At 35.8% G+C, this 17345-nt stretch overlaps 1 pseudogene; it reads left to right on the top strand.

The window, feature by feature from the left end:
- The first annotated feature begins 307 nt into the window (after positions 1–307).
- On the top strand, positions 308–3780 carry LOC103664869 (annotated as a pseudogene).
- Positions 3781–17345: the final 13565 nt, after the last annotated feature.

Raw genomic sequence — 17345 nt, forward strand, 5'->3', positions numbered from 1 at the left:
AAGCAACGCTAGAAGGATGCGAACAGAGAGTGGGTACCTGGGGTTCAGACCAAGTTACAGGCACCCAGCTGTGTCTTCACCCACCCCAACTCTCTGAACTTGGGGGCTCACTGGATGAGTGTGCCTGTACTGAACTCCTTATATATAGAGAAACTTCAAATTCACACAGTAACAGCTTAGAGTCTGCAGGGGATGATTAGGACCCATTTCATTCCCAAGATGCAGTGAAGAGCTCTGAAGGCTTATCAGAAGGAGGAGGCTGCAGCTCTTAAAGCTAAATAGGATCTATTTGCAAAGGCTTGCCTTGATGCGAAGAGAAGCAGGGATGCAAAGGTAAGATGGAAGAACCTGGAGGCAAACAGCAACTTGGGATTCATAAAGGAAGTGGCTTATCCTTGAAATAAGTACCCTCTGTCTCCTCCAACCCCCATCCTTAGTTTGGAGGTCCTTTCTCACTTCTTCTACCCATGGCTGTGAAAGATATTCTGTCCTGAGGTATCTCAGTTCACCCCCCATTCCTTAACCCATACATTCATTGGAACAATTTTCCAGCCTATTCTGACAATTCATTTGCATGTTATCTGCCATCACATGAGGGTCTCACACAGCAGGGCTGTCTAATGGGAGAGAAGTCCAGTTCTTCCTACTGAACATTATCATGTCCAGATAATCTCAGGTCCCTTCTCCTCAGAATCCTCAATGTATAAAACCCTGTTGTGTCTATCAACATTCCTGACAGTCACGATCACTTCTTGTCTCATAACCTCATGGACACTCCTGTCATCACCTTCCATGTAAATCAAAAACCTTTTCTTAAAATATACACTACTTGTTTTGTTATGTAATCAGTGTTGATTTGATCTACTAGGTATGAAATGACAGTCTCATAGGTCGAGAAAAAAAACAAAACCTTATTAACTTCACTTTAAAATATGAGAAGAGTACATGTTCGGCTATTTATCAAAAAATAACCCCACCTATCTTCTGCAATACCAGTTTCGTTCTGAGTTATATTTATATACTATAGATGAATATAAGTATGGAAACAAAATTTACTTGGCCTAATTCACCAGTATTTGATCACAATAAAATTTGTTTGCCAAGGTCTGCAAACTTATTTTTTGTGTCTCATACAGCATATCAATGACTTTGACAGACTAGAATTAATAGACTCAACTAGTATTTTTTTTAGTAAAATAAAAATAACACTGTTGTTTCTGTTTCTTGTTGTTTTGGAATAGTTCTCATGTCCCTTTTTTGACAGTTACCATACGTATAGTTGAGCTATTAAGGATAGATTAAATTTATAGTTAAGGTTGAATATTTTAATTAAAATGGAAATTTCACTGTTCTGCCCACTAGACTGTATTTATTTTTAGCATATGTAATTGTCTCTTGTATTGTTAAACCTATAGCTATTATATTTTTCTTCTGATAAAATTAGCCAGATAATCACCAGAACATTTTCTGCAAATAAAAGCATATGCAAAAAATAAAATGTAACAAAAGAAAAACAAATGTGATACTAAAAGGTCTTGTGAGAATTCAGTATTAGAATTAGTAACTCAAACATAATCCACAAAAATTTGCCAAAGTTATGTAGGTTGGCCCTTGCTCTAGAACAAAGAGATGTATTTTAGGATATAAAACTCGATTACATATATATATATTTTTAAAACTAATAAATGATTAAAATGACTTTTCCTTATTAAGTGTCCAGTTGCCAAAGGCATTGCACAGGCAGATTAAAATACAGTATTTTTTTAAATTAATAGACTATTTTTTTAGAGCAGTTATGGTTATCAAAAAATTAAGTGGAAAATAACAGACTTCCCAATTACCCCTTTATTAGGTCTTTAGTTTTTTGGTTTGTTTGTTGTTGTTTTTGTTTTTGGTCTGGACTATAAAAGTCCCTGACTCAGTAAACTTTCCATTTTATTTTATTTTACTTTAAAGACTATATTTTTAAGTAATCACTACACCCAATGTGGGGCTTGAACTGACAACCCTGAGATCAAGAGTCACACACTCTACTGACTGAGCCAGCCAGATGCCCCTAAACTTTCCATCTTAATTCATCCACAGTTAACACTTAAAAGCCATCATTTTAAAATGAAAATCTTAGCACCTGTCATATCAGTGCTGTAACCTATGAAGAATATACCAACTCATTAGTAAACATCCCTAACTCTACCATGTAGGTAAAGATGTCATTATGGCCATGATTCTCAAACTTTAGCAGGCAATGGATTGGAATCACCGAGAAAGCCTATTCAACCCTGGATTCCTGATTCAGGTTCTGAAGAAATAATAAAATTGATAAAATAAATACTATAAAGTTAAACACACACATTTCTTAATGTTTGTGTGAATAGAAGAACCTGAGTTTTTGGATTCCTTATAAATATCAAAGCCTGTTGTGTCCTCAAAACTTAAGCATGAGGCCAGTTCTGAAAACTGTAGTATCTACAAAAGCTAAACACACAAATTTTCAAAGATCGTCAGTTCTACCCTATTTATATACCTGAACCCAAAAGCAGTGCGTCCACAAGCTCACAGAAAAGCATGCACTAGAATATTCATAATAGCGTTATTTGTAAGCACAAAGTGGAAACTACCAAATAAATGTCCAGTCACACGAGAAGCCATAAATAATTAAGGAATAGTCATAAAATGAGAATCAGTTATTGCTAATGTGCATATTGCATAATTTATTAATATTAGTATAAAAAGGGCAACACCAATCTTTGGTTTTAGAAGTCAAGAGAGTAGTTAACTGGAGCAGTGACTGAGATGACAATGTTCCAGGCTGATGGCATTTTTGATCTGACTCCGACTAAACTGCTGTCTTCTGGTTGGAAATCAATCCACAGAGCTGAATCCTTCTGATACGGCCACTGTTCTCTCTAAGTACTACACTCAACAAAAACTTTAAAGTACATGGAAATTAAAAATGTCATTCCCATTTATTGCATTTTATAAATAATTTATTAAAAAGAAGTAGAAAAACTTTATTACATGCATTGTAAATCAAAAGAAAAAAAGTAACCTAACTTTCAAAGACTTTTAAGATCACTTAAGAAAACAAAATTATAGAGACCAAGCAGCATCAGGAAATCAATACAGAAAGATAAATTAATTAAAAATAAATGTTCTAAACACCTGGAAAATAGTGCTGTTGATACCAGTCCTATGGGCTCTGTAGCAATGAATTCTGTGAATTTCTTGAGGGAAACATCCAGCACAAATAAAATCTCCCTGGACTCAATGAGCAAATGCCTTACTATCCACAAAGTCTAGGCATGAACTTGGACCTGGAGTCTGATGAAGAACTGGGAGACAACCCAACCAGGTGACCTGATTGAGCTGGCAGCCCAGATGCTTTATGGATTGACCTGTTCCTGCTATGTCTTCACCAACCTTGGCATCACCCTGATATTGGAAAAGTACCGGCAGGGAGACTTTGGCTGCTGCCCCATGTGTACCATGAGAACCAGCCAAAGTTTCCATCAGCCTTTCAGACAGCCCAGGTGAGGCCACGATGAAGCTCTACTGTTCCTAGTGCATGGACATATAAACCCCAAGGCACCATCAAGGCACCACCACACAGACTACACCTACATTGGCATATGTTTCTCTCACACACTTTTCATAGTGCATCCCAAATGCAAGCTCAAGGAGCTCACGCACCAGTTTGTGTCCAGGCTCTACAGTGACAAGATCCATCCAATGGTCTACAATTCCAAACCACCAGCAACTCCAAAAGCCCAGTCAAGATGATTTGCTGATTCCCCACCGAACCTGTTTGTCGACTGATATCTTAATTCCTTTGCTGCCACCCTTTTAGGAACCTCTCTAGTTTTTGTGTTTAATTAAAAGGATCATTATTTTGGTGGGACTATAAAATCAAGTGGAAGAAAACGGAAAAAAGCATTTATTCAAAAGTTATATAAAATCTTGTCAGATCTCTTCAGGAAAAAATAAGAAGGATTTCATGTCTTCTGATATTGAAATTGCAAAATGATATGTCATTGTTGTTGATAATTCCATGCTAATATATTTAATTATTAAATAAAATTGATTATTCCTATTAAAATACATTAGCAAAATTAATTAACGAATAAGGAGAATACTGAACAGTACAATAATAATGAAGAAAAATTTTTAAAAATCTACAAAAACTACCATTTTGAAAAGGGAGAGAGAGTGTATGGCATTACAGAGGAATTTTTCATATATGTAAAACCAGCGAACTCTCGTAATATGTGAACAGTTCTAGGATACAGGTTAAAATGAACGTTGCATGCGTTGAACCACAGATCTGAATGGCATTTTTAGAAAAACAAATCTCAAATCTCACTAGTAAATGGCAATTGTATCTTAGGAAAAAATATTTTTTAAGTTTTTATTTATTTTTTACTTTTTTTTTTTAGTTTGCAGTTTTTATTTTAATTCCAGTTAGCATACAGTGCTATATTAGTCTCAGTTCCATACCTCACCTGTGCTCCTCACCTATTTAGTCCATCCTTCCACCCACCTCCCCGCTGGTAACCAACAGTTTGTTCTCTATAATTAAGAATCTGTTCTTGGCTTGTCTCTCTCTTTTTCAGGAAGAAATATTTTTATATTTGATAAAATGTAATGCAATGTTTACTAAAATTCAAGGAAAAGTATAAATAGCAATAGATATATCTGAACATGAATAAGAATACATACCTCAATCCACATATGTGCCAAAATATTCTGGAAATTATTTTAACAGATTTAATATTCTAAAGGTGGAAGGAAGCTAAAATTGGGGTATTTGACCTAGCAGTTACTATAGTGTACTATAATACAATATATTTTTGTCTTGGAATAGAGATTCAAGTTCAAAATAAGGAATAATCCAATTAAACCTGAGTGTATATAAAATTTCTGAATATTGGTGAGGAAAGATTAGGTAATACACTGTGTTGAAAATTGTCTCAATTATGTCAAATTGGTTTGATAAGGTGGGACATCACTTAGTTGGAGAACTAAAACCCAGTCCCAGCTCAGTGGAAATAATCAAGATGCCTGTTTGGAGAGTGTCCTTAGCCATCAACATCTGGCTAGGCCGATTAGATGACCAATGAATTCACCACTTCTAGGTGAGTGACAACAAGTACAGGCTCTGAAATAGTCATACTCTTTATAGTACGTCAAGAGAGAGGATTTGCCAAGCACTGCATTTCGCTTTAGTTTTTCTCATATTACAACTGTCAGTTTTTGTTAACTGGATTTTTCTACACCTATCTCTACTTGAGGTGTTTGGATTTATCTGTAAATACTGTGTTAGGAGTCACAGCGACATCAGGGTCAGTACATAATACATTTATGTAATTCACAATGGAGTCATTGTAGCAAGGTGTGGGGAGCAGCGGTTTATTAATATTTAAAGAGTAAATGGGAAAATAAAATAATAACAGTGAAACTCAAGTCCCATTTAAAATAAGCATATGTGTTGAAAACTTCAATCGAGGAGGCAAGGAGAAAGATGAGTAAGACCGAAGAGCAGACAGCAGTGAGTGGTATTTTGGAAAGACACATACATGCAAAAATTGAATATTGTCAGCACCAACTTCTTTCATGTAGTCTTGATTTTAGCTGTAATTGAAGCACAGATCATAAATCATAATGGTTTTTTAACCTGGCATCTTTAGAGGGGAAAAAGTGGCAAACGTAATTTTCAGATTTCAAAGCATTAGTTTGATCATTACACTTTGTTATAAATATACAGAATGAACGTGGAGAATATTTATGTACCACTTATCCTAACGACACACAGAATAAGAAGCTTTAGCCATACCTCATCATTCTGAAATTTAATATCTTTTGTTTACAAAAAAAAGGCAAAATGTAAAGCTGTAATAAGCAAATGCTTTACAGTTATGTCTATGAATTTATATTAAACATGGTGTTTATAATAGGAAGCTTCTGTTCAAATGGGTGTTGCAACATATTTTTCTTGCTCACTGAAATCTACAATTTATGTTAGACACAGGAAACTTAACTGACAAATTTACTCTAATTATCCATACATATATCCCAGTTATGTTTAATTAATGTAAACATTATATAAATTAAAATTATCTTGAATTATGAAAAACATTTTAAACTACCTTTCTAGTATGTTGTGAAGGTAAAATTAAAATCGTATTTGGACTAGATTTATTTAAAAACATTTTTTTCTCGGGGCACTTGGGTGACTCAGTCAGTTAAGGACTCCACTCTTGATTTTGGTTCAGGTCAGGGTCTCAGGGTTGTGAGGTCATGATCTCAGGGTCATGAGGTGGAGCCCTGTGTTGGGCTCTTCAGTGGGCATAGAACCTGCTTAAGATTCTGTCTCTCCTTCTCCCTCTGCCCCACCCACCTCAATCCTCCGTTGTGCGTACACTCTCCTTAAAAAACAAAACAAAACAAAACAAACTCTAGAAACATTTTTTCTCAAAAGTTTGATTGAAATAATGTTTTTACTGTTACCTCCACCCCTGGAGGGATTGATTGAGTCTCTTAGCATCAAATAATATATCCCTAAAATCTAGAATAATTTATTTCTTAGCCACATGGGTTATGAAATACACTGCCTTGTTTCAAACCCTCATCCTGATGCTTTCTAATCTTGAGAAAAGATGCGTAATCTGTATTAAATTCAATTTATTCACCTGTGAAGTTGACATACATGGTGTCTTCTTGTAGATTGATTGCAGAGTTTAAATAAAATACGTCACATAAAGCATCCAATTGTACATAGAAAAAGTGATCAATACATGTTGGCTATTACTGATATTAATTTCAATATAAGTATATACATTTGATAATTTCACCCTGACGATCTCTCTACAGTGCTCCTAGCTGCTGAGGTCTTATGAGAGCCATTTTCCCTAAAAGTAGATGATTACCACAACAAATGCAGCATACTTCATTCAAATATACCTTTGATCCTGTTTCTATTTAGTATCCTGTGATGTACATGGAATTTTCCAAAGGGAGCCAAATGTCTTTTGCTGCATTTTGTAAACAGATTTTAATCCCCATACCTGACAGGATAGCGCTCATCTCTTCAGTACGCCATGAGTTTGTCACTCTACTCACACCGTTGCTCAGGGCCTCCTGTTCTATGTGTATTATAAATCAGCTCCTGCAGCACCATTTCTAGGGTTATTTATTTCTGCACTTTTTGTACCACCAAATGACCCTAATTATAGAACGATTAGTCCCTTGGTTATTTGGTATCTCAAAACCACTAGTTTTCGATTGAACAGCTCCAGAAACATAGATTTGTGCCCTTATCTCCCACCTCCACTGAGGAGCGGGTAGAACAGTGGCCTATATGCCAGTCTTCTCAAAAGTCTAATTGCCCCAGATCATTCTCCCTACTATATTCTGAAACCTCTGGGACTGAATCTTGGAGTTGAATTCAGTTCTTCTTTTGACTTATTCTGACCACATCCATAGAAAGGAATTTATAAACCTTTAGATTTACAAAATTACTTCAACTATTAAGGCTTTAACTCTTCCTATATGCCAAGCCCTGCAATCATGGTTATTTCCTTGGGACCTTGGCATGAATGGGAATCTCCTCCTCCTTCCTTGTCAGGAGGTGAAGTCATATCTTTGTGCTTGAGTTTGTTAAATGTCTCCTCTTTAATTGACCCACACTAAGTCTGGAAACGCTGTGGGGATTATTCTAATTCTGACTTTCAATTGTGAGCATGCCTAACTTATTGCGACCAAAACTATTAAGGATCCAGGAATAAATCATCACCTTTCTCTTCTCAGAAGGATAAATAGTGCCACTATCCAAAGGGAGATTGATTTTAGTAGATCCATTCAATTTTCCTGAAAAGACTCAATTAAAATGTAGATCACACCTGTATTGTAACGTATGGTACTGCATTGTGTGAGGAAGCAAACACACACACGTAAGTAAAAGTGAAACTTCCTTCAGAATTTCACAATTCACTAAATAGCACTATAAAATGTCTTTGTAAAAGAAGCTAATAGACCTGTTGTTGGTTTCAAAACAGTTCTAGGAGGGTAAGTGTCTTGAACTGTCACCAAATGTGGCACCCATCTTATCTATTAACAGTCTTGGGAAGAGTGTTTTCAGAATGCAAAAGTTTAAAACTGAAATTCACTTCTTGGGGTTAGAGCTTTTAATGGACTGACTGTCACTGATAAGGAAATGATGGAGAGCACATGTTTCCGCAATCTCATTAGTTGAATGTATTGTGCAAAGTTGAATTTCCCAGTCTCCAGAATACTAACATATTCTACCAGCTGAGAAAAGAGGAAAGCAATTCAAGTTCTATATTCAACTTTTATTCTTTTGAATATAACATTAAAATAACAATTCCCCTGGCAGTGTATTTTCCTTATTTCTTTAGTGGACAATAAAGGTAAATCTCATATTATTTTAGCATAATATCATCTTTCAAAATAAAATTTATTTTGGACATTTGAAGTGGTCAGAGAGCTTCCCTTAGTTCAAATAAAGTTGGCAATACACTGCTTTCTTCGTTAGAAAGAGACAAGATAATATATTCAATCATCAGTGTCACAGGCGTGCTCCTCACAAGAATTTGCTGAAACTTTTAATGCTATGCAAATGTGACATTTAAGAAATATTTATTTAGAGGAAACTGAAATAAATGTGTTGACCTTTATTCATAATGCCCATGAAATACAATTTCCTATTGATCATCTATATTAACTGTCAATGTGTGAAACTAGATCTCAAAATGCAGAAACATCTGGATGGGAACGCAAACCATGTCAATCACGTAAAATTGGTTGACAGGTGCCCAGATGTTTGGCACATGGTAGCTAAACTGAAAAATGTGTTTTTCTACAAAAATGAGGGTCTTCCCTTGTTAATGAACCCTTCTTTTCCAATTTAATGGATAAAGTCTATGAATTAAGACATTCAAAGTTTTTTTAAATCTGTATTTTCGACTGAAATGCATTCAGATAGAAATGTATGACAGAAGCAAAACAAACAAGCAAACAAAACTTGTTGCCCAGCTCTGCAACTTTTTTTTTTTTTTTTTTTTGCCCCGGGCAAATCACTCAATTTCTATGAGCTCCTATGTATCCATTGTATCTAATAACTACATAATTGTCAAAGCCGCTTATAATTTTATGATAATTTTTAAAAGATCAGAAAGGGGTAATCTGGAATATGCATTAGATATGAGCAGCAGTGAATACAAATTCTGTTTTTGCCCAAGAAGATGATTACTAGAAATATGTAACAACTGGGAGAAAAATGTGTCTTCTGACACCTACAGCAATATTTTCATGTAAACCAGACAAAAGAGAGAGACTTGAAAGAACATAATAATGACTAAGATGTATGGAACACTTCCTATTTTCCAGTTATTATGTTGATGGCTTTAAAGATTTCCTTTCAAAATCTTCATAACAAGCATATGAGGTAGATTCCATAATGACCATGATTTTCTAGATGAGGGACCTGGGACTCAGAGAGTTTGGGTATGGACGAGGTGAAATTGCTAGTAAACACCAGGACAGGATTCAGAATCTGAGTCTGCCTATGGAGCTGATGTAAGTGAACTATGCCTACAGCCACAATTTTGAAAAAAAAATATGAGAATTCCCTTAGACGTTTGGAAGAGAGAGAGAAAAAAATATATAGTTTCAGCAAAAAAAAAAAAAAAAAAAGACAAGAAAAGAAAATGTTTTGAGAGTAACCTCTCTTTGTTTTGGAGCATACTTGTCCTACAGTGGCTTTTAAAAATAATCTTGTAAATAACAATCATTTGATTATTGGGAAATATGTAAGCAATCTCATGCTAACTCTACAACGAGAAGTCACTTGTTCTTTAACCAACGGCTTCTGGCAAGAAATACATTTTTCTCTTGATTAACCCCATGGAAAAACTGCCTTCAGAAATAGTTGTCACTTAAATATTTTTAAATACTCTCAGGGGCTTTGATTGAAATCATCGGGGGTAGGGCAGGTCTAAGGTTAAGTAATGATTTTTCTGTTCACTTAATAAGGAGGAGTTTCCCAACTTTTTTGTTCTGCTTACAAGGACTTTTTTTGTTGTTGTTAACACCAACATTCAGAAATGGAGAGAGTTCAGATTAAAATATGAATTTCTGTCTCTTCCACAAACATGGGAATACCTGCCAAACTTGGTACCGAGCTCCAATGTGGCAAGGATCCATGGTTGCAGGGTAGCAGCTGCCACCTTTAGGCAGGCCATGCACTTTGCAATGTTTCCAAGCCTCCAGGGGCCCCCTGCACTCATTTACGTTTCCAACCTGGCATAAAAAAAGAATTTGAGTAGTTTACAATCTCCTCCTTAATGCCACCATTTAATATATTTTTTTCCCCTTCCCAATACTCATTAGAGTCTTGTGAAATGCCCTGAGTCTAAAGCAGTGAATAATTTTTGTTGCCAGTGGAAAGGAGAATGGATTAATTTGATTAATTTCCTCCGGATGCTTTGAAGTAAAGCATCAAAGAATCACTGTTTACCTCTTGAAATGCTCAGATTTGATGCGAATAAAAGAAAATGTGGTTCAACTTTCATTCAAAGGACAATTGCACGGTATTGGAACTTTGTGCTTAAACAAAGACATATCACAGTTCATTTTATTCTTTTCTTAAAAGATATGTATTTAGCATTAACATTATTTACCCCCTGGCATATCTCAGTAAAAATAGTCTCCCTTTAATATGATTTTTAAATGTAGATTTCTAATTAAAATACATTTGCACTATAAAAGAAGCTTTCATCCAAGGAAGAGAAAATTTGAAACTATTTTAATATACTCAAATATGTGCTTTTAGAGAAACTTCCTGAATTATTGCATTACAATTAGTTGCTATGAAATATCTGAGTCCATGCAGTTCTGTGAAGAACCTCGCATCTTAGCCCTTTAATTATGTGTGCATTATCTAAGTTAATTGAAAATAATAATGGATTATATTAAATTTATGAAATTATTATATGTATCGTTTAGAATATTTAGATTTTCCAGGAAATAATTAGTATTTTGATTCTTTACATAGCTAAAAAATAAAAATTATAGTCCTGCTGTCTTTACAATCCTTAGTATCTCTGTCTCTTTCTTTTGCTGTCACAAGCACAACACATGCACACACACACACACACACTCACACATACACACACATGCACACACAGTCTCTTTTATCCTCAAAGTCTGAAACATAATACTTAAAAAAATTATGTTTTGGAACAAAACAAAGAAAAATTATGCTATGACAAACTCTCCTATTAATAGTCTATATTATACTCACATATGCTGATGGTGGAAAATGGAAAATATTTCTAGATGATACACAAGACAACAGTTTTCCAAGAGCTTTAATAATGCATGACCTTTGACTTGGTTCACTTTTCTTAAAAACAAGACAATAGGCCCACAATGGGGTCATTTATGCTAAACCGCACCTCGCCAAACTGAGACAAATATTTAATTTCGGTATTGGCAATCCCAGAAATGGAATCTCAACCAGTCAATCCGGAATTGCCTGGTCAGCACTAGCGAGGTCATCCATGATAGAAGGGACCCCATCCACCCGATAGAAGAGACAGTGAACTTACTACAACAGATTCACTTTCTGCTTGTATGACTTCCTCGGCCCCTGTCCCTTCTGCCTGTAAAAGTCTCTCATTTTGTACTGCTCCTCAGAGCTGCTTTCTTTCTTTCTTCTCTTTTTTTAAGATTTTACTTATTTATTTGTCAGAGAGAAAGAGGGCGAGGGAGAGAGAGAGAGAGAGAGCACAGGAGGGGGAGGGGCAAGCAGAAGGAGAAACAGGCTCACTGCTGAGCGAGGAGCCGGATGCAGGACTTGATCCTAGGCCCCTGGGATCATGACCTGAGCCGAAGGCAGACGCTTAGCCCGCTGAGACACCCAGGCGCCCCTCAGAGCTGCTTCCTATTTGCTAGATGGGATGCTGCCCAATTTATGAATCATTGAATAAGCTAATAAGATCTTTCAAATTTATGTAGTTAAATTTTGTTTTTTAGTACTTTATAGACTCTATATTGAAAAATTCAAATGGAGCTGTTTATCATGGCTCCACAAAATGAAAACCTGAAAACAATTTCAAAACTAAAAAAAAATAATGTTTCTTTTATCATAAAGTATATTATTTTAATGATTTTAAAATAATATATATGATATATGTTATAAAAAAAAAAAGGCCATCAAATATGTTTCCTTTAGTGTTAAACAACCAAAAAGTGTCAGAAGCTTCAAAATCCAATTTGTGTGTGTGTGTATGTATGTGTGTGAAAATTGACAAGTTGAATCTAAAATTTACATGAAAAGTCAAAGAACTAGGGGCATGTGGGTGGCTCAGTCGGTTAAGCATCGCCTTACGCTCAGGTCATGATTTTGGGGTCCAGAGTCCTGGGTCCTGGTTGGGTTCCCTGCTCAGCTGAGAGTTTGCTTCTCCCTCTCCCTCTGTCCCTCCCCACCCCCACCCCACTTGTGCATGTGCGCTCTCTCTCTCAAATAAATAAATAAAATCTTAAAAAAAGGAAAAGTCTAAGAACTAAACGTAGGCAAGACTATCATATTAAACAGAAAACTAGAAGGATTTAACATCACTGGATATAAACACATAGTGTGGTATTATCCCCTAAAATATAATTTTTTGTACAATCTATACATTCTAGAATATAGTATCCTATATATATGTGCACCTTATAAAAGTTAATTTTATATGCTTTGGAAACTTTGGTTATCCTTATTTTACCCTATTCTGTTTCCATTTTTTCCAATATTGAGCTCATATTGCATTTGTAGTTGGAAATAAAATTAGAAATAATCAATGGCCCATAGAAATGACTTAGCTGCTCTACTGAGAGCCAGGGTGGTGCCCATGTTTCCACCACAGTCCCTACCATCATGACACTCACAATTTTTAGAACGGGTCTTTCTGCATTTGCTCACCTCTGTCTCTGCCACTGCATTATCTCATCATTCCCCTTCCCTTCGGCAATTGCTGGAGGCATGGCTTATCTTGATATCTAAATGAAGGAGTTATTCTGTATATATCACTGCTTCAAGAATGACAGAGATGGGTATGGAAAGCTTTCCCTATGTGGTCCAAAAACTCCAAATGCAAGTGCTACTCACTGTACTTGTCTTTCTTTCCTCATCTCTACAAATAAAAAAAATAAATAAATTGAAGGGTCATGTATGTGCAAAAATATACACAAATGAGCACATATGTTAATAGACTACTATCAGCATTCCAGAAATTTCCTCCTGTCTCTCACCTAAGCACCACAACTCCTTACTCTAAAATTAATCACTGCCTTGGCTTCTAACACTGTAAATTATTTTACCCACTTTTGGTCTTATATGAATGGAATTGTACATTATGAGTTAGTTTTTTACCTTATTTTGTTCTCTGTATCTTATTATCTTTTTGAGTCTCATCATGTTGTTGTGTAGATGTAAGTTATTCTTTTTTATTGCTGTATATCATGTTATTATATTGTGTGAATGTACCATAATATTTATCGACTCTACTTTAGATGGGAATTTGGGATGATTTCATATCTTTCAACAAAGAATACTCTTATACTTGTGTCTTGAGGCACATATGTACATATATCTGAAGTATGTGAACTTAGAAATGAAATAACTAGGTCATAGGAAGTGCATATATTTAGTGGCAAACAGGAGCGGGTTGGATTTGAGGGTTGAGGTAGGAGAGGAAATTCTGTATTATGTCTCTGCCCTAGGAATAGTGGCTGCTTTCTATATTTGGTATTACTGCATTCTTTACTCCATTCACCTGTTTTAAGTATTAGTTCATTTGGTAAATTGCCTCCATTCCAATTACAGCATGGTTTATCTTCTGACTGGCCGCTGATGTAAAAATCAGCACTATTGGGAGGAGACAGGTTGAAAGAATCCAATTGACAAAATACAAGGGCAACATTTAGGTCAAATATAAGACATGCTGCAACTTAAAAATACTGTTTGTAATAAAACCTTTCTCATTTGAGAAGAAAAAAGAAAATGTGGCTATAGATCTAACGGCTAATCTTTTGAAGAGGATAAAAAATTCTGTGATTGAACTAATTATACAAATCATTGCAATAGTGAGCTTAAAGGAAGTTTTGAAAACTATATACCATACTTGATAACATCTGTCCCATATGGAAAAAAACTCTGAACTTTATAAGAATGGAATTAACAGATGCAAAAATAAATAAATATAGGGTTAGAATAAAATGGTTGAAATGCCGGCTCCCGTTCCAGACATCATGGATCACCAATGTGCTTCAGAAGTTCTGGTAGTGAGACCATGTGTGCATTTTCTTGACAACCCATAGCTTCCCAGGTCATCCCTAAACATCCCCACCAGGCAGTGCCACCCTCCTGGCCACCACCCTTCCCAAAGTCTGCTGAAGAACAGATCCCGCTATTCTATAGGGTACCAAAATCACCTCTCCACATGGGAAATTTTAATATAAAAAATTAATCATTATAGGGGCGCCTGGGTGGCACAGCGGTTAAGCGTCTGCCTTCAGCTCAGGGCGTGATCCCAGCGTTATGGGATCGAGCCCCACATCAGGCTCCTCCGCTATGAGCCTGCTTCTTCCTTTCCCACTCCCCCTGCTGTGTTCCCTCTCTTGCTGGCTGTCTCTATCTCTGTCAAATAAATAAATAAAATCTTTAAAAAAAATTAATCATTATAATCTGGAAGCCATGTTAAGAAATCTATCAAAAGATGGAATTTATGGTTGAAGATGTATCTGTGAGTTTATTAGGTCTCAAACTAATCAAAAAGAGGAGGAGGGCAAGTGAGTTCTCAAACAATTTTACCCATAATTTGAATTTTCAAAATTGATGTGGGTGTCCTCCTGAGTCAGTAAAATGAACAAACTGAATTCTGTTTCACTTGTGAAATCTTTTCCCCAGGGACTTTGACATAATAAATTAATTTAGTGCATCCTAAAGGCAATTTGAGGATTTTCATTGTAAAATTTTTAAAGCAGAACCCAAATGTAAAAAACCCGTGGATATCCTGAAGTAAGGACGCTTTTTGAGACGAAACACTCCTGGAGCTACATGCTAGTACGATGCATTACATTTCATTTGTTTGTGTGCGCTTTCTGTATAATGTAATAAAAGAAATTTGTAATTGTGACTTCCATACTTCCCTTGTGTTTTTTTAATCTATCCACACAGTTTCACTTTCTTTCTGACTGTGGGAAATATGAATACTATATAAATTTTATGGAAAACTTATTTTAAAAGTAGTTTAGAAAGAATGCACTCACACATCTCCCACTCCCCATTGTACAAAAGCATTTTTTCTCTTCATGTGATTCCAAGAAGTAGAATAATAATTTTAAACTTTTGCTTTCAAATCCACTCCTTATGCAAATTCAAGCCCACATATATTTACTACATGAACCAAGATGCGAACTAACTTCACATTTTCAAAACAGATGTTTTCTGCATGCCTTTACTTTGTAAGGATTTAGAGTTAACCCCCATGATCATTAACTATATATATTACAAAATGTATATATAACTTGGCATTCTTATTAAAAAATATTCTTACAAAAACCTGCCACTCAACTAGATGACAGTTTTATAAGTCATTTCTTTCTTTTTTTGACAGCCTATTTATCCTACTATATAAAATCCTCGCAGGAAGGCTTGTGGTAAATGATGGGGTATTTCACAGGTCATGTAAATTTCAATTTGTCATTCTTCATTTTGCAAGAAATGGTACATGATGTCAACAACACATAAGCAATATGCTTTCTTTTTTTTCTATCTTTCAGTATGAATTGATTTTTCTTTTTAATTTTGATGACAGTCAGGGCAAACTATAAAATATTCTGGTCAATTATGGATTGTATAAAAAGAAGATCTCTATTAAGCTGTATATGATGTTATTACTCTGTGATGTCTCTAATTGATAACGCCTTTCTTGTTTGGTTGCGGTGTTCTATAAACTTCTAGAGAGGAGCATTTTCATCATTCATCATTCGTTTAAATATTCACCAATCTTGTGAACATGGTGATATCAAAGTCTTAATGAAATAAAAAAATCATGTAGGTAACATGTCAAAAACTACGTAATTGTTTCTGCTCCCATGAATGTCATGAGAAAGCAGGAGAAACAAACAAGCAACCATGTATTAATAAATGTGAGATTTTGTGTGTGTGTATATGTGCTGCCTGGACAGCCTCTGTCACCATGTATGTGGACCAACAGAGGAGGATTCCCATGCCCATTTTCGATTTCTCACCTTCACCAATAGCACATTCACCCCTTCAGTGTAGCCTTTCCAAGTGGGGCACTTGACTGAAGAGTTGGGAGAGTTTGGGGGTATAGGGTCATCACAGTGGTGACAGGTGTAATCACCCCAGTAGCTCTCACCGTGGCAGCTCTGATGGTGCTCCTAGCAGAGGTACTGACCATGACATCTTGAAAAGATTAAAGCTCTTGTGTGTCCCTACCCATAATTTTCATTTTTCACTGTCCACCAACATGTGCTTTTTGTAATTCCAGTATTTCTGTGTTCCATGTGATTCTATGAGGCTTTCATTTGCATCGACTTCCAATGCGCCCCCTCCCTGCATCCGTCCCTCAAAAAATATAGCTAGGGTGAGAAGATCAGCTAAAATGACCATCAGAGATTAAAATAAAATTTATTGGACAATAGTTTATGTCCCAAAAGAGTGAAATCACATTTGAAAGAATAGAATTTCTTTTCATGTGGACATGGCACAACAGTCCTGATGTGCTTTAATTTCATGTGTTTTGTTTTGTTTTGTTTTGTTTTTTAAATCCCTTCAGTCTTTCATTAAAACATGTAAAGCATTCAAAACAAGGTTTGATGAGTATGGTCAGTATGATCTATTTTATTATATATCAGGAGTACAGCATAGACAATAACAGCCCAGGTTATAGACCTACACTGACTTTATTCATAAACCAGTTCTCCCCTGTACACAGCTGTGTGACCTTGGGCAAGTTACTTAACATCTCTGTGCCTGAGTTCCTTCCTAGGTGAAATGGGGCTAGCAACTGTGTCACTCAAGACTGAAATTGATAATTCACGTGATATTCATAGACCAGCATTAGCATATAGTAAAGTCTCATTGGGATGCCTAGGTGGCTAAGTCGTTAAGCCTTTGGCTCAGAGCATGATCCCAGGGTCCTGAGATCAAGCCCCACATTGGGCTCCCTGCTATGCTGGGAGCCTGCTTCTTCCTCTCCCACTGCCCCTGCTTGTGTTCCCTCTCTTGCTGGCTGTCTCTCTCTCTGTCAAATAAA

This window comes from Ursus maritimus, unplaced genomic scaffold (genome assembly GCF_017311325.1).
Source record: "Ursus maritimus isolate PB19 unplaced genomic scaffold, ASM1731132v1 scaffold_15, whole genome shotgun sequence".
Taxonomy (NCBI): Eukaryota; Metazoa; Chordata; class Mammalia; order Carnivora; family Ursidae; genus Ursus; species Ursus maritimus.